Raw genomic sequence first — 18,472 nt, 5'->3', positions numbered from 1 at the left:
ACAGAGACCTGTCCTAAGACAAAAGGTGTCCTTTATCCACTGAATAAGGCAATGTCCCCTTTTCCAGACCACTGCCTGCTTTGTTTGCTCAATAATAACTTAGACTGAATCAGCTGGTCTAAATTCAATACGCCACCACCAAAAGAAGGGAAGGGGAGACAAGCAGAGGGAAAAAAGAACCAAGGCTCAAGATTTCTCTCCCCACTTCATATTCTCCTGGAGATCCAGTTATAGGCTTCTTTTCCACAACCTCATACTCTGACCCTGACCATCAGCTCCGGGCGGCTAAATCCCTCATCTATATATCCAGGTGGGTCCGGCTTGCTTCGCCTGCTCACAGCACTATTCCAACTCCAAGTGTGAGATCGCAGCTGCGCTTGTGCCTTCTCTACGCTCTCTGAGGGTTATATAGGATAAGCCCTGCCCATCTGAAAATCCAAAAGAAGAAATGCTCCCAAACCTGAAACTTCTTAAGCACCAACGTGGAAACAACAGGCAAAAAATCCCACACCTGATATCATGTGATGGGTTGTATGTAGTCAAAGCACAGGTATACCAAAAATATTGTAGAAAATTACCTTCACACCATGTGTGGAAGGTATACAGGAAACACAAATGACTGCTTTTAACCCAGGGTCCCATCCCCAAGTCTCATTATACATACATAAATACTACAAAATCCAAACAAAAAGAATCATAATCTGAAACACTTCTGGTCCCAAGTATTTCAGGTAAGAGAAACACTACCTAGGATTCCCTAAAACAAATCCTCCCAGCAACCTCTTCCTACAAATCCTCCACCACAGCCTCTCTACTCCACCCAAACTGCTAGTCTGGACCCTTCTCACTTAACAGACTCAACTTCCTCAACCATCAAATGGAGACACTATTTTGCAAGATTCCTGTACAGAACCCAGAACCAATATTAGTTCAGGACATCACGCATGGTCATGCACTGCATAAGCAGATTAGCTCTACTGATCCAACCTTACCAGTCCTGGGAATCTAGGGAGCTATGCTGACTAAAACCTAAGACTCTGTGCACCCTGAGAAAAGGCAGGAAATCATGCTTCAGTCAGAGTCCTGCCCTATCTTCATCTTTAAGGGCTAAAATATTCCTTAACAACTGATGTCTGTCAGAGACTACCCTAAGGAAATAAGCAATTCTTAAACATCCAGAAATAAAACTGCCTCTACTTGTGACCTTGGCATATGGCTTTAAGCTTTTTTTAATTTCAAAAACCTCAACTAGGAAAACTCAGGCCATGGACATGCGGGACATTGAGCAGGCTTTCTGAAGACTCCACAATCTTGAGCGTCTTGTACGTGGACGCCATGGGAACTAACGTTAAGCTTAACTGTGCCAATCTGGCTGGCTTGGGATGCACCTGGGGGAATGGTGAGGCACACTCCTGTGTCTGGCGAATCACGGAGGCGCGACTTTGGGTACTACATGTGGTCCCTGGCCCCTTCCTCTCTGGTGCTGTTCCTCTGCTCTGCCAACCAGCCACCGTGAACTAAACCACTTTGCTCTGCCCCACCCACCACTATCTGTCCCTTGGAGCTAGCCCAGCATTTAATGGAATCCTCTGAAACCAGGAGCCAAATTAAACCTCTCCTCCTTTAAGTTGCGGGTGTCAGGTAGTGGATCTCAGCACTGAGAAACTGACTAATCCACCACCCTTCACACCAAGTCATCAGACTCCAGTGCCAACTCAGCCTGCCCTGCTATCACCAGATTCTTGAAGTTTCCTCTGAGAAAGCTGAGGTTGGAACAAAAGAATGTCTGTTCCCATTCTTTTCAACTGTCTCCCATTCAAACAGCACCTGGTTTCTGAAATCAGAGGGTGAATTTTTACTTGGGCCAAATGCAGTTCTAATTATGAAGGCTGGAAATTCCACACCTCACCATCAAGGCCCTTCTCTATTGCTCTACTGCTTACCTCCTAGAATTTTCTCCCACAATTGGCAGGAGCTAGTGACACTCCAAAAGGTAGTTAATCATTCCCATCATTGTGTCATACAGGCAGGGAGGAGGCCCAAGACAGAAGCTCCATTTTAATCCCACGTCCCGTAGCAACTTCGGGTGGCATCACTCCACAGACCCAGCCGTGCCAGATGTGCCTGTGGTATTTCAAAAGCTTCATGCCCTCACGCTTACACCTCTCCACAGCTCCCTACAAGGAAAAGCATAAACACAGACACCCTCTCCCGACAGCCCCAGCGAAGGTAAGAGCCAGGCTTAGGCTGTACACTTTTCCTTCACATATAAATTGGCCTTCTGATTTTCCTTAACAGAGCCCTCAACCTAAAAGAGGAAGAAAGGGAAACCAAACCACAGTCCAGTCTGATGTCATTTGGAGAGCTGCTCTAAAAGTCTGTCCGGGTGTTCTAATCTGATTGTGGTGTTGGTCACACAACTGAGAGCACAGGTCACAACTCAGAACTGTACAGGGTAATCTATTCTTTGTAAATTATACATCAAATTCAGAATTAAGTGTGTTTGAGAGCTACCAATGTGACTGTCATAACCCCCTGAAAATAACAGAAAACACAGCAAGCCAGGTGTCACATACCTATAATACCGGCTAATTGAGAAACTGAGGCTGCAGGATCCTAAATGTAAGCCTGAACTGGACAACCTAGTGACAACCTGTCTGAAAGGAAATGGAAAAGAAAAAAGGCTGGGGATACAGCTCAGTGGCAGAGCACTGCTGAAAGGTTTAAGAATTTTGAGACAGCGTATAATCCCAGCACTTGGGAGGCTGAGGCAGGAGGATCACTGCAAGTTCGGGGCCAACCTTAGCTACATAGAGAGTTCAGGGCCATCCTGAACTACATAGTGAGACCATGTCTCAAAAAAAAAGGGGGGGGGCAGGCTGGGGATTTAGCTCAGTGGCACAGCGCCTGCCTGGCAAGTGCAAGGTCATGAGTTCAATTCCCGGTACTGGAAAAAAAACAAAAAAAAAAAGATTTTGAGACAGGGTTTCACTATGTTACCAAGGCTGATTCTGAACTTCCGGGCTCAAGCAATCCTCACACCTCAGCCTCCTGAGTAGCTGAGACTACAGGTGCTTCACGCCATCACACCTATCTTGAAAACATCTTCTAAATTCATTTGGGACATGCTAAGTGTTATCATAAACTCAAAGGCCAACAGCAACTCCAGATTACTGAAATCAAGCAATATATAGGTATGCATCCTTCATATTCACTATAAGAAAATGTTATATTCAAATGTTTTAACTTTCTCGCTTTAAAAAGAATGTGACCATTAGAACACTTAGAGGCATTCAGGGATTTCCAGATTCCCAGGGACTGAAGTGAAGTTCAAGCAGGTGGTTCCTGGGTATGCTTTACTTTAACAGCCTGGTTTCATATTCCCAAATTCAGTCCTCTTTACAACAGCTGCACAGTGATTAATCTCACCACACAAAACCCAAGCAAACACAAATGTTTATAGCAGCATGACTCATAATAGCCAAAAATGTAGAAACAACCCAAATGTCCATCAAGTTATAAATGTGTAAGGATACCATGGACTGTTCTTTAGCCACAAAGGGAGTACTGATAGGCACTACACTCAACATGGACAGACTCTGAAAACCTGATGCCAGCAGAAAGAAGCCAGGCATGAACAACCATAGAAGGCGTGATTTCATTTACATCAAATGCCAGAAAAGGCACATCCAAGGGACAGAAAGCAGATTTGTGGTTGCCAGAGGCTGGGAAGAATGAATGGGTGAGGGCAGCCAGGGGAAATGGGGATGAGGGCTAAGGGATACAAAGGTTTCTTTCTGAGGCCCTGAAAATGTTCTAAAACTGGCTATAGTGTTAGTTGTACAACTCTGTGAATATCCTGAAAACCAACAAACTGCATAACACGAAATAAAGGATTTGTATGGCATGTACATCATAACTTAATACCACAGCACCTCCCCCCGCCAAAAAAAAAACAAGCTGAGCCTTCAGATTCCTACTCAGAGATAATCAAGACAAGACAAAGTTCCAGAAGTTGGCTGCCCTCCCTCCCTCCACCACAAGCCCCTGCCAGGTAGAGTCAGATGTAACGTGTCTCAGATAAAGGGGCTACAAGAAGGGTCATCTTTACCACCCCCAGCCACCAATGAGGAGCAAGTGTCTTAAGTGGCTGCGATGTGTAAATGCTGTCCAGGCACTAGACATGCAGCGAGGAAGCCGGCACCAGGCTCCTGACAACTTTCCCGCCGCTAAAGTGCCTAGAGCCTCCGTCTCCCGCCTCTGTGCCTTCACAGCAGCAAGGTGCAGCTGGAAAATGCAGGTGAGGGTAAGACAATGGAGAGAACAATCTGGATGGAAAGCTTGCTTTTAGGGCATGGTTTCTGGGATTCATAAAGAAGAGCAACCAAACCAGGAAGAATTAACTGTAGAAAGAAAGGAAAAAGAACTACTGAAGCTGGATTAACAGCCATGCAAAACTAACACGAAAATAACACCCAAGCTCTTTTTACAGAAATGTGCATTAAAGAGAGCCAGATGGGAATGTTTATAGAGCACCAGCCACAATGACTATTTCTTCAAACTCACAACACATTAAGTTATAGCATAATGGGAATGTGCTGCTAATTATTTCATTGCCCTGCCGTCCCATTCCCACCACAATGGAAGGCAGTTAAAGGAGCATTTCCCACGGACACGCGGGCCAGCTCTGCTCGGTCACGCCCAACACCTTCTGGGAAGTGGCAGGAGCCCATCACTGTCCTTGAAAATAACACCAATCTAGGTCTGCCATGAGCCAACCTCCTTATGAAATTGAAGCAGGGCTTGTGAACATGTAATTTATACCACACAATCCTAAGCCCTCCTTGGTTTGGAAACAGAATACTAATCTAGCACTATATGCCCTCCTTCCTACCATGTCCATTTCCCCCATGAGACTAGGTGAGCCTTAAAAGCAGAAAGATAATCCCCTGCCTTAATCCTCCTTGGCTGCCTCCTCAGGCTCCAGGGAGAGCAGTATGTTGCCCGAGTTGTGACATGACCCAAACTCCCCTGTCCTCACCCTGACATAACCCATGTGAGACTCTAACCATGACTTAGACAATAAGGCCTGAGAGGGGAACACTGTGCTAAAGCCCGCCTTTCATGTGGGGGAGGGTAATACCGTTATTTTGTGGTTATGAGACCCTGAGCAACTAGGCCACTCCACCGATCTGGGAAGGAATCACTTGAGCCACCTAAGGTATCCCTCAAGGCATTGTCCGCCCCACAAGCTTAAGGAACATGTTTGCAGAGGAAAGGAAAGAGTAAACTCAGGCTCAGGGTGTGGAAGAAAACAAAGGCAAGGGAATGGCAAAGCAATCAGGCCCCACAAAGAAGCCAGGAGGCTAGGCAGTATGTGTGAGTCAAGTCAGAAAGCAACAGGAAGGAGGGCGCAACAGCCTCACAAAGAGGAGGAAGGTAGGTCAAGGGCAGGGCTGCAGTGTTTGAGGTTAGAGGACTGAAGACTTTAAAAAAGCATCTGGACCAATCAAATGGCCGACCCTGACCTTAGTTCAACACCAACATCACAGTCCCCCGTGTGGTATGGGAGAAGGTCCCCAGCCACCCTTCAGGGCCACATCATGGAGCAGTAGGACAGCGTCAAGGGTGGAAGGTAGGAGGAGCTTCTTTCAGGGCCAACGCAAGCAGGGCAAGATTTCCTTCCCAAAGTGCAAAATGGAGGATTGCCACTTTCATTATCCAGGAATGCACTTTCTGAGAACTTCGCCAGCATCATGAATATCCAGCCTTCTTCCCACCGCTTCCACAGGCAGCGTGCCTTCATAAGCCAGGTCCTACTACTGCCATTTGTATTTCTACAAGCAATTTGAGGGCTTCTGTAAGTGCCAGCCTGAACCAACAAAGAAACAGTACTTGAAAGACGAAACAGTTTGGACTTTATGAACTTTGTGATGGCAAAAATCCCACAGAGGAGCTGCCCCTAAGAAGGGGCCTCCACACTCCCTTTATGCGGCTTGGCCCCAGCACTATCAGCAATTGCACTCATTGACAGACGCCTTCACGACACACCTCCAAGGAGATTATTCCCAGCCTAGGAGGTGTGAGAAGAATGAATGCCATGGGAGATTAGTACGAAGCATGCAAGTCAAAACTGCCCAAACGTGGAGAGGGCCATGCGCTCTGATGGACTGCAGATAACAGGAAGGCCATGTGGAGAGCCTGGGAATCTGCACTTCACTATTTCCCAGTGGCTCAGAGGCAAGCAAACATCACTGGGTTGCTTGGTCTAAAGGTAGGAACAGACAAACTTTGTCTGTAAAAAGGTCGCACAGCAAAATGTTCAGGTTATGCTAGCCAATCGGGTCTCCGGCACAGGTTCTTCTGTGTGCCTGTCTGTGTCTTACAATCCTTTAAAAATGTTTAGCTGGAAGGTCAGACAAAAGCTGAGCAGGATTTGGCCTAAAGGCTTCAATCTGCTGATCCCTAGGTCTTTTCCAGATCTGAATTTTAATTTATTTATTTATTTATTTTGTCTTTTTGAGACAGGGTCTCGCTATGCAGTTCAGGCTGGACTCGAGCTCACTTTGTAGCCGAGGCTGGTCTTCAACTTGCAAGGATCCCCCTGCCTCAGCCTCCCGAGTGCTGGGATTACATGCCTGCGCCACCACGCCCGGCCCCAGATCTGAATTCCTAACCAACAAGGATACTCACTCAGCTTTGAATTTACAAACTGAATTTCCAGATGCTATTTCTTAGACCTAAGTAAGCACTGTATTAAATGTTTAGGGTAATAAAATAAAACATACAGCTAATAACCTATATAACTAGGACTTCTGCTTCTTAAGGAGTACATGGAATTAACCTTGGCACCTAATTCAAATAAACCCATACTGGAGAATGAAAATATTTAAGAGTACCAGCATCTATTTTTCTTTTGTTTGTTCTTGAGACAGGATCTCTCTATGTAGTCCAGGCTAGCCTTGAACTCACGCCAATACTCCTGCCTCAGCCTACTGAGTGCTGAATTTACAGGCATGCACCAAGCTCCAGTCTTCATTTTAAGTCTCAGATCACTACTCTATGTTTCTCCTTCAAGCAGCCACAAAAAGAGAGAAAAAAAAAAAACCCAAACCAAGAGGAAGGAAAGCATAATAGCAAAAAATCAATGAAATTGAAAATATAAAAATTACAGGAAAAAAAGCAATGAATTAAAAAACTTTCTTGAACAGACTAATAAAATGATGAACTAGCAAAATGACAAAGAAAAGAGAGGAGACAAAGATCGCCAATCATTAGGAAAAATAAATCCAACAGGCACCAAAAGGATAACAATGGGAATGCTACAAACAACTCTACACACACAGATCTGACAACTTGCAAATGAAATAGGCCAATCCCTTTACCAACACAAACCACCCCAACTCACCCAATATGAAATAGGTGATCTGAACAGCCCTGTACTTACTGAAACCATGCCAGTTCTTCAATCTGCTCTACAAAATAGCAGAGGAAAGGTCCCCCATTTTATGAAACCAGCATTATCTTAATACCAAAACCAAAGACAACCCAAAAAAGGAAAACTACAATTTAATACCCTTTATGAATATAAACAAAACCTCTAACAAATCCTTAGCAAATACAATTCAGCAATGTAGGAAAAATTACATACCGTGACCAAGTAGGATTGATTCCAGGTATGCAAAGCTGGTTCAATATTCAAAAAATGAATCATTCTGATCTACTATATTAACAGGCTAAAGAAAAATCTCATAATCATCTTAATTGAAACAGAAAAAAATGGGCTGGGGATATAGCTCAGTGACACAAGCATGCCTGCCTGGCAAGCGCAAGGTCCTGAGTTCGATCTCCGACACCAAAAAAAAAGAAACAGAAAAAATATTTACCAAAAGTGAACACCCTTCAAGATTAAAAAACAGGGGGCTGGGGATTTAGCTCAGCGGCACAGCGCTTGCCTGGCAAGTACAAGGTCATGAGTTCGATTCCCGGTACCAGAAAAAAAACAAAACAAACAAAAAACAAAAAATTAAAAAACAAAAAATAGCCCAGCATGGTGCTGCATGCACACTTGCAATCCCAGCACTCATGATGCTAAGGCAGAAGGATCACAGGGAGTTTGAAGCTAGCCTGGGCTACACAGTGAGCCCAAGCCCAGCCTAAACTACATATTGAGACCTTGTCTCAAAAAAGACAGAAAAGAAAGGAACTTCAACTTGATAAAGGGCGTCCACAAAAATATCTACAGCTAACCAAGTAGTATTCAGTGGTAAAAGACTGAATGACTTCCTCCTAAGATGGGTAACAAGGCAAGTATGGTTGCTGCCATGGCTGCTATTCAACAGAGAAAGTACAGCCAGCTCAGTAAGGCACAGAGAGGTTAAGAACTTACTTAAGGTCACACAGCAAGTGCTGGAGTCAAGGTTCAAACCCAAGCAGCTATGCTCCATAACCAAGCAATTTTATTTAGGGTTTTTGTTTTTTTTTTTTGAGACAGGGTCCTATTATGTATTCCAGGATTGTCCTGAACTCATTACCAGATGGAGCCCAGGCTGGCTTTGAATTCACAGCAATTCTCCTGCCTCAGCCCCCTGAGTGCTAATATTATATGCATGCACCACAATGCCCAGCCACCCAGTGATCTGAATCAAGACATTGTGCTGCCTTCTTTTACTATATATGCTACAAAGAATAAGCCATCAGTATACAGCAAAGCAGTAACGTACTTATAACAGAATTATAGTTGGGTTTCCCTTTTATATTGTCCTGTCCCATGTACATGGTCTGAAGTGAGCAGCTTTTAAAAACAGAAAATTACTGTACATGAAAAAGAAAGAGTACAAATCACTACTTGAACAGTTTCCGCCACCTCTTGAAGTAAAGCCAAATTCTTTTTTTTTTTCCGAAAAAAAAAAAACCACAGGAACTCCACTAACATTCACAAAATGTTGTTTTAATAAATTCCTATCATATTCTTGAACCTCTTATCAAAGGGAATTGAGGGCATGCTCCTCCCTCTGTCTAACACCAAGGCCACCTTCTCCAAACTAGACACACCCTGCTCAGGAGCACCGAACATCTGCACAGGAAGGCCCAGGACCCTCTTTCTCCAAACCCCAGAACTGGGCCGCTGTGCCTCAGCATTACACTACCTCAAGATTTATCGTTAAATCCCATTTGTAAAACCTCTGTCACTGCTTCTCAAAGCATGATCCAAGGTACCAGTGCTGAAAACACTCTTAAGCAAAAGGGCTCTTTGTGGAACCCAATTTGAGAAAGACTATATTGATCTGTATGCTCTAAGGCTGGCCAAGCAACCTGAAATGGCCAGGGACATGTCACAGTCTTCTTGTGATCTGCAGTCCTGCAAGAGAAAATTCGACATTAATATAATAGCATCCTCAAAATTGCTCAAGAGTCTCACTGGAGAAATTTCATTTTAGGGAAAAAGGTAGTTACATAATGCAAACATCTAAGTGATACCTTAAAAATCAAAGAATCCTTTAAAAATTCTCTTTAACAACATAGGAAGGCCCTTTAAATAACACAGACCAGTCTTCAAATCACAGGCCAACCCATTATTTTCTACTTTTCCTCTTGCTAGCAGAACTTTCCAAATCTTTTAGTAAGTTAAATTCACACCTCTTTAGAACTGAGCATCTACCCACTGGCACAATTTCAAAGTACCTGGTCCTAAGTATTGCAATTAGTGCTAAGTATTTTATGTATCATTTGACATTCTTCCAAACATTTTATTGCCCATTCCACCCCAACAGCACGGTGTGTGGGATTCTGCCACCATCGGCGTCTTCGCGGAGAGTGGAGGGAAGGAGGTGCCTGTCAAACTGACCCAAGAACCTGAAACGTGCTACTGGCTCTTCTCAGCTCCTTTTCAGTTTGGGGCTACTGCATCTGAGTAGCAGTGCCACTTCCTCAGTGGTCCCTTTCGAACACAGATGACAGCATCCATTTAATGAAATCCAGGCCCACCACACCTTAGGGCCGCAAAGCTGTTTTTCCTGGGGTCTGGACAAGTGCCTAGTTGTAAGAGTTTAAAATGGCATTTGCGCATGGTTTGCATGCTTGGTTTGCAGATGCAATTGAGGAGCTTTCCCAACTTTTCAAAAGAACTGAGCCTGTAATTAAACTACCATGAAATGGTGGTTGGAGCCACAGTACACACCAGCAGGCTTGGGTTACAACTGCAGGGAAATGGTGGATTAAAGCAGCTGGAATCACACTGACTCCATAAAGTCAACTTCATACAGCTTTACTGAACACGTTTTTAAACAGACACCAAACCACAGTGCAGTAGTTCCTTGGGTTTTTGTTTTGTTTTGTTTTGTTTTTGAGACCAGGAATTACTACTATGTTGCCCAGGCTGGCCTTCAGCTCACGATCCTCCCGCCTAAGCCTCCTGAGTTGCTGGGGTTCTAACTGTATGCCACTATGCCAATAATTTTATAACGAATCCTTACCTGTGAAGGGTTAGTACAACCAGGTTAGTATAACCACAGTGGTTATAATTCAAATTATAAAGCCCATTAATTCCAAATCTTCCTGATATCCAATCCCAAAGGAAAAGCTTTCATTTTTCAAAGCTCTCAAAGACCATAGCACTTCAGTCTTCATCTCCTAGGGAGATAGTTACAGCCTGTGACTGCCAATCCAACACAGCCATCGCAATTATATACAAAGGGGATGGATGAGAAGTCCAAAGCAGTAACTCCTCCACTGCCAAACTCAAACCAGCTTTCTCTCAAAACACACAAGACAAACTGTCTACTGGTTATTTGATGAGAAAACACTTTCCTTAATAGCTCAGCCAGAGCTTCAGATTACTTGCAAAAGCACTTCTCTCTCCCCCATTAGGCGCTGCCAGTGCCTTGCTCATGCAGTCAATTTCTTCAACAGCCTATCCTTCCCCAAGCATTTGAAGCGAGAGAACTACCTAATGAGAATGAGAGGCGGCTTGACAGAAATGACAAACTAACTCTACCAATCTGCTGATTTTCCTTAAACTCCAGCAGTTTAAAGAAAAGGGTATGTATAATGTAGGCACTGCTCTCTAAATAGAATCATTATGGTTTACACAATTTTTTTTATGGTAAGCCCGCAAAACAAATTCCCAGCACTGGGAGATTATTCAGCCTGGAGTCATCTGGAACAGGATCAGTGCAATTAAGGATCTTCTGCAGAGTTGGGGAAAGGGAGCTTAATAAAGAAAAAGCTCACAACAAAGCAAAAGGGCATGCCAGAGGAAGGCAGACCCGACCAGGGACCTCCCCTGAGCAGTCCATAAAACGTTTTCAAACACAATTACTGTAGGAGAGGAGACCAGCGCAAAAAAGCACACAGAAGTCTCCCCCAGAGCTATTCAATTCTGAGTCCACCTCCTGGGCAATTGAAACATCAAGGGAGACCGGGCACATGTCGGGGGAAGAGGAAGGCAGCGTGGAAAGGATTCATCTACGTGGTGATGCAGGGTTTGGACTTTATCCACGGGCTAACAGGGACCCACAGGAGGGCTTTAAAGTGAGAAAAGCGATGGGGATTAAGGCTTTCCCCTAGTGGTAAGGCTGTGGCCAAGAAAGTGAAGCCAGGAAACAGATGAACGAATTGGAGAGCATTCAGCAGGTAAACAACAGGAGGCAAGGACAGGGCTGATGGGGGAGGGGGGTTGGGATGAGGTGGGTGTGCCAGTGCCAAAGATATCTACCATAAATTGTTGTTGCGGGTTGTTTTGTTTTTATTTTGTTTTGTTTTGTTTGTTGTCTTTCTGAGACATTTTCACTGTGCAATTCAGGCTGGCCTTGAACTCACTTTGTAGCCCAGGTTGGCCTGATCCTCCTGCCTCAGCCTCCTGAGTGCTAAGATTACAGGTGTGTGTGTGCCACCACACGCTGCCTGTAAGTTTTTATTTTTAATGGGGAATCTAATAGAGTGGTTCTCATCCTTTAATCACTGTCAGAATTACAGGGAGGAAGATGATCAAAAATGCAAAGTCCAGGAACCCACCCCCACAAGACTGTGACTCATTCAATCTAGAGCTGGACCCAATTTTGCCTTCCCTACTCCCAGGCATCAGCCCCCTAAGGCTCCACTGTTAACACCATGCAGTGGGCACTTGCACTTCTTACTGTTTATGGCAGTGGGGGACAGAGTGCAAGGGAAGAGGAAGCTGACGGAGGAAGGAGGGAAAAAGAGCTTTCTACTCTTGAACAAGAATAAAGCTAAATGCAATCAAAACTGGGTGTTCTACGTTTTATATTTTAGATAGTTATTTACAACACACAAAGGTATGCTTCCACCAGAGAGCAGCTCACCAAGTGCAGAGAAAGCGAGTTTGTTGCAGGGGCCGGGGTTGAGAAAATCAGGAAAGAAGGACGGAAAGTGTTGGTCCACTCTCGCTCCTAAAACACTGGAAGATAGGGCCCATTCTTCTTCCCTTATAATTTATGTATGTAATGGAGACTTCTAAAAAGAGCCATGAAATAATATTGCTGACCATTTGTCATCCAGAATACTGAAATGCCTCATTAGAACTTAAACCAGAGCTCCTCCATCTACGCACGATTGCCATTTTGGCCAGTGGATGCTGGGGAAAGGAGCTGTCCTGGTATTAAGATGATTAGCAGTTAAGATACTCTTCTTTCTTGAAAGTTTTTGTTTGTACTTACTAGAGGCCAGTAGTACCCCCACCCCGGGGGGAACAACCAAAAATGTTTCCAAAGCATAAACAATTAAAAAGCAAAATAAAAGACAGTAGGAAACAGATGTTCTACAAATGGGAAGAGGACCAAGAGATAGGGGGAGTGGGAGGAAGGGACCGGGAGAGGAAGTGAAGTAAAAAGAACTCCCCACATGAATGTACCAACCTCTATGATGAATGTGATGATTTTGTACTGCAAACATGTGCTAATAAAAACAAAAATTTGTAAGGAAGAAAAGTATCTTTAGAAATTGCCAAATGTCCTCTACAGGGTAGCAGACAGAGGAATAAAGCACCCCTCTGAGAATGACTGCCTTACACTAAGAGGTTCCACAGTTGTAGAAGCAACAAAGGAATTCTCAAATAAATACAGCCTCGAATTTCAGCTATACCACTCAGATGTTGAAAAACCTAAATGGCCTCATTTATCTTTTTTTTCTTGTTACTAATATTCTGGGTTTACACTGAGCAACATCCCTAATCCTTCTTTTAGTTGTTTTTTGGGATTTTTTTTTTTTTTTTTTTGCTTTTTTTTGAGACAGGGTCTTACTAAATTGCCACATTTCCACATTTGGACACAAATTTGTGATCTTCTGGTCTCAGCCTCCAGAGTGCTAGGATCACAGACATTACAGGCATGGGCCACCAGGTCCAGCTTCATTTATCTTTAAAAAGGGGACAACAAAGCCTACCAGAGTTGTGATGAGGATTACCTAAAATCCTTTGTACTAAGTACCCTTAGGGTAATGCTTAGCCCCAGGAGCAATTACGAAATAGCAATTACTCCAAGGAAGAGGAACTCATAAAACACAGAACAAGCATTCCCAGTTCTTTCCCTCGGGTGTAGGGTGCAAACTTGGGGTCCAAAGACTCCTAAAGGGCCGGGAGTCCCAAGTCAGGAGTTTGTGAACTTGGGCAGGAAAATACACACCATTATTTTCACTAATTGAAATGTAGCATTTTCTTATGCTTCGGTACCAAAAGCCACATATTATCAACTACTCCCTGTGATTATCAGCAGTAAAATCAGACTTTTCATATCACATGCATTATATCTGAAATATTGATTTTAATCAGCTCCACTTTGAAATTCTAAGTTATTAGCCCTACTGTTACATCTTGTTATAGAATGTGCTAATAAAGAAGCACATATTACTACGCCACACATTTGGGGGAGTACATTTTGAAATCTGTGCTAAGTAACCTGAGAAAGCAATCCATAGGCTTCCCTGATGAGGGTCACAAGAATGGCATAAAAGAATCCTTACACCAGCCCCGCAGGACGCCTGTAATCCCAGCACTCAGGAGGCTGAGGCAAGAGGATTGTTGTGAGTTCGAGACCAGCCTGGGCTACAAAGTGAGCTCAAGACCAGCCTGAACTGCATAGGGAGACCCTGTCTCAAAAAGACAAAAAAAAAAATCCCTATACCAAACCTTTTTGCTGAGTCTGCATTTCCCAAGCAGCTTTCTGTTCTTTTTTTTTTTTTTTTTTTTTGGTTTTTCTCCGGTACTGAGAATCGAACTCATGACCTTGTGCTTGCCAGGCAGGCGCTTTGCCACTGAGCTAAATCCCCAGCCCCTTCTGTTCTTAATTTATCAAAAAAGATTTGTTATGAAATTAAGTTCTGAACATGTCACTTTGCCTCCCTATACCAATCATAACAGATGGCCCAAAGGACAGTTCAAATGGCTTCAAACATGTTTCCAAATGCAGGACCCATCCTCATAATTCTAGCAAGGAAATGTGTGCCTGCTCCCCTGATGAATGTGAATCAACATTCCACTTTCACTGAAATAGAAATTTGCTCCATTTCATCAGCATTTATCAACCTCCCACCATGTAATGAAGCTATGTTCAGGAAACAGACTTCAGTATCTGTCTCCAAAGATACGCCCAGTCCAGGGGAAGAAGCTGACGGAGAAAGTAGAACTGTTAGATCTCTCCAGAGTTGACTGGTTGGCTCCAGGCGCCACTGTCTGCTCTGAAGAGCAGAGCAGGGATGACACCTCACTCACCCCTGCATCTACAGGACCCTGCCAGGCCTCTAATACCTGGAGCAAGTACGTGTCTGCCCCAGCCCGGAGGAGGCACCTGAACTACAGAAACATGGCCACGTTTATTCTTGTTAGCCTCAGACTGAAAAATCACACCATGTTTTCTGAGTTCAAGTGTCCCCAGAGTCTAATACTTCGCCTACAAGATGACCAAAGAGGACATTTTTCTGAGGGGGGGATATCTGGGTTATTTCATCAGCCAGAACACTAAACAGCACCATCAGGCCCAACCTCCCATTGTTCTGTGACCCGGTGGCTGCTGAATACCGGGTAGCTTGCCTTGCTAACTGAGCTATATGTAATCGCAACAATGACATAACTAAATGGTTCAAGTTTACTGTAATTCCACTAAAATCACATCATGGAACTGCAGCATTAGGAAGGATTACTGACAAATGGGAAAAAAACATGAATCCAGGCTCCACAGGCATTTGACTCACTCTTGAGTCACATCCAATACTCACATGCCAAGAATAAAGCCTTTTGACTCATTATCATCAATTAAAATAAATGTTTTCGAAGACCTCACACGTGGATTTCTCACTAAGTACCCCTTATTAAAGGAGAAAAGAATTTAGAAAAATTCTGGTCTAGTCAGATGCCCTTATTTTCCAAATGTGGATTCAATGAGGGTGACAAGCTTCACTCCAAATGATGTAACAGGTATGGGGATACAGAAAGAATTGGAACACTTTTGTAAGGACTCAAGATGTGACACAGAGGCACACATACACACATCCCACCATGCAATGCTACTTTTTTCTAGAATGTTCTTCACTCTGCCATCACCCTGCTTTCTTACCTTGACTAAGATTGGGAATTAAAATGTTAATAACTAGTGTTTGATTGTTCCCTCTTAAGGGTCTTCTATACTGTTTTACACATGTGCACACACCCCTTTATCCTCAATCTTTTGTAATTCACTTTTTCTTTATTTTAAAAATAAAAGGAGGAAAACATTACCAGACAACCTTTTACAAAATAGCAAAAGAACAGTACAGACAATAGGGAATTACAAACAAAGTGGTAGGAAATTAACAATGCTTGCTGTATTACATATTGATATCTTCAAAGTGGTTTCTCATGAAAACAGAGAATGCAAGATTGATCAATCAAGGACTCATTAACAGTTTGTTTCAGCAATGAAATAGAAAACAGTAGATCAACTATGTTAACTATCCTGTATATGCATACATACAAAATTTGTAATTCACTTTCTTTTCATAACTACATTTAGATGTCACATCCATATGATGCCAACTTAGAACCTGCCAAGGGGCCAGGAGATCCAGGTGAGGAGTCTAAATTGGATTCCTCCCTTCCACAATGCATGTTCGCGGTTCTGTCTGCCTCTCTCACCAGTGTCAACTCAAAGCAGGGAAATTTCTTGCTTTTTCTTTGCAGTGAAGAGAAGGGTATTCCCCACTTGCACAATGACAGGACAGAAGCAGTCCACTGTGAGCCATCATTACAGGTGACATTGAAAGACTCATTAAGGCTCTAGGCAAGGACTGAGGAAAATGCCAGCCAGAATCTTCAGGCCCTATGCTGAGTTCACTCTCCCAAAAGCCTGGAACAAAACTTACGCAGGAGAAATATAGGTGAGTGTTCCCACGGTGCTTACCCCACCGGGGACGCTGGCCAGACTCACCCTTACTGGCGGGTGACCTCGAACCACTCACAACTTCTCCTCCTCACCACTAAACTGAGTGCTAAACCTCCATTAACCAAGCACTCAGCCCTAAGGCTGGCAGAACAGCTCTCATCCAAGTCTTCTGTCCTCACGCTGCTTCTGGCTCCACCGCCTGAGCACCATTTTATCTCCACATTCTACCCGACAGTGTTCTTCTCCTACATGGTCACCTAAAATGTGGGAACTAAAAGATGCTTCATTTTCTTCAAGTCACTTCAGACCTCCAAATACACTGCTGCTTAACGACCCTAGAGACTTACAGCCAGTCCCTTAACAGGAAAAGCCTTAGGACACGTAGTGTCCTTTCCTTTTCTTCGTTTACCGGGGCTGGGGGTAGGGAAGACGGGACTCAGGCTGACAGATAAACTCAAGGTTAAACGCAAAACCAATCAAAAAAGCAGGGCTCAGGGGCTGGGGATTTAGCTCAGCGGCAAAAGCGCCTGCCTGGCAAGCGCAACGTCGTGAGTTCGGTTCCCGGTACCGGAGAAAAACCAAAAAAATAAAAAAAAATTAAAAAAAAAAAAGCAGGGCTCGCTCACCAGCGCTGGTGCAAGCATGTAATAGCAGCACTGAGGGGGAAGGGGGGCTGAGGCAAGAAGATCGACACATTCAAGGCCAGCCTGGGCTACATAGTGAGTTCAAGTGCTGCCTGAACCTCATAGCTGAGACCCTGTCTCAAAAAAACAGAAAAAAAAGAAAAGAAAAAGCAGTGTTCAAACCCAGGTGATACTCCAAATCGTCAATCTTTTTATTTAATCTTGTGCCCTAGGCCCGGGGTATAGATCAGCGGCTTAAGCGCTTGCCTGGCAAGCCTGAGGTCATGAGTTCGATTCCCGGTACCAAAATAAAATAAAATAAATAACTCTTGTGCCCTAAAAGATCCTTTAGATTTAGTCGTAAAATGCAAAGTGAGTCCTCAGAAATTCAAAAAGGAAGTTAATGTCAAAAACAGTAAAAGAGGCCGGGTTTATTGCTCAGTGGCACAGCGCCTGCCTGCCTGGCAATCCTGAGGTCCCGAGTTTGATCCCTGGTACAAAAAAAAAAAAAAAAGAAAAAAACAGTAACAGAGAGCCGGGTGCGGTGGTGCACGCCTGTAATCCTAGCACTCCGGAGGCTGAGACAGGAGGATCTCCATGAGTTTGAGGTTAGCCTGCGCTAAAAGTAAGTTCAAAGCCAGCCTGAACTGCACAGTGAAACCTGTCCCCCACCACCAAAAAAAAAAAAAAAAAAGAAAAAAAAAAAAAAACAAGAGGAAACAATGGTGGCAAATTATAACAAAACTATGTTCATGAATGGAAACTAAAATGGAGTCCACATCATTTTTAAAGCTGAGTTTCTCTCTGGAAAAAAAAAAAAAAAAAAAAGTGAAAAAGTAATATAGAGCTGGATGTGGTGGCGCACAGCAGTAATCCCATCACAAGTGAGGCTGAGGCAGGAATATCGCCAGGAGTTCGGAGCCAGCCTGGGCTACAAAGTGAACTCAAGGCCGGCCTGAACTGCACAGTGTAAGACCCTGTCTCAAAACGTCCCCCCCCAAAAAAAGGAACAGAAAAGGCTGCCCCATCTAATTGGAGAAAAAAAGTGGAAACACAAGTTGTGGGCGTGGGCGAGGCACTCCAAGTGCGGATTCAAGTTCGCAAGTCACAGGTTTAAAGGCCACAAAAAGAAGGCAGTCCCTCCCGCCTCCTGCCCGCATGCTAGAGACGCCCAAAGAACAGAAGCCTGCAAATCACCCCTCCCCTTCAAAATCCCTGCACACTTCTGACTTTCCCAGCCTATTCTGCTGTGGCCGGCTCCGTCTTCCCAGGCTCCCGATTCAGAATTATAATTCCCGCGCCCAGACCTCGGCGCTTCCCACCCCCAATAATAATAATCGCTTCCTTTTCCCGTCCCCCCGTCCCTTTCCGGGGGCGCAGCCTCCTACGCAGCGGCTAAGAGTCCCGCAAGCGCCGCGCCGCCGCGGTCCCCCGCCACCCGAGCGCCCCGCCGGGGGAAGCCCCGGGCCCGCGGAAATC

The 18,472-nt window shown here is 44.3% G+C and overlaps 1 protein-coding gene across 1 annotated transcript in view; it reads right to left on the bottom strand.

Moving 5' to 3' along the window:
- Positions 1-18,472, bottom strand: part of Sms (spermine synthase) — a 51,112-nt gene that overhangs the window by 31,920 nt on the left and 720 nt on the right. The window lies entirely within an intron of this gene.

The sequence above is a fragment of the Chinchilla lanigera genome, unplaced genomic scaffold (assembly GCF_000276665.1).
Source record: "Chinchilla lanigera isolate Chin_1 unplaced genomic scaffold, ChiLan1.0 scaffold00108, whole genome shotgun sequence".
Lineage (NCBI taxonomy): Eukaryota > Metazoa > Chordata > Mammalia > Rodentia > Chinchillidae > Chinchilla > Chinchilla lanigera.
This window is presented reverse-complemented; position numbering and strand designations above follow the sequence as displayed.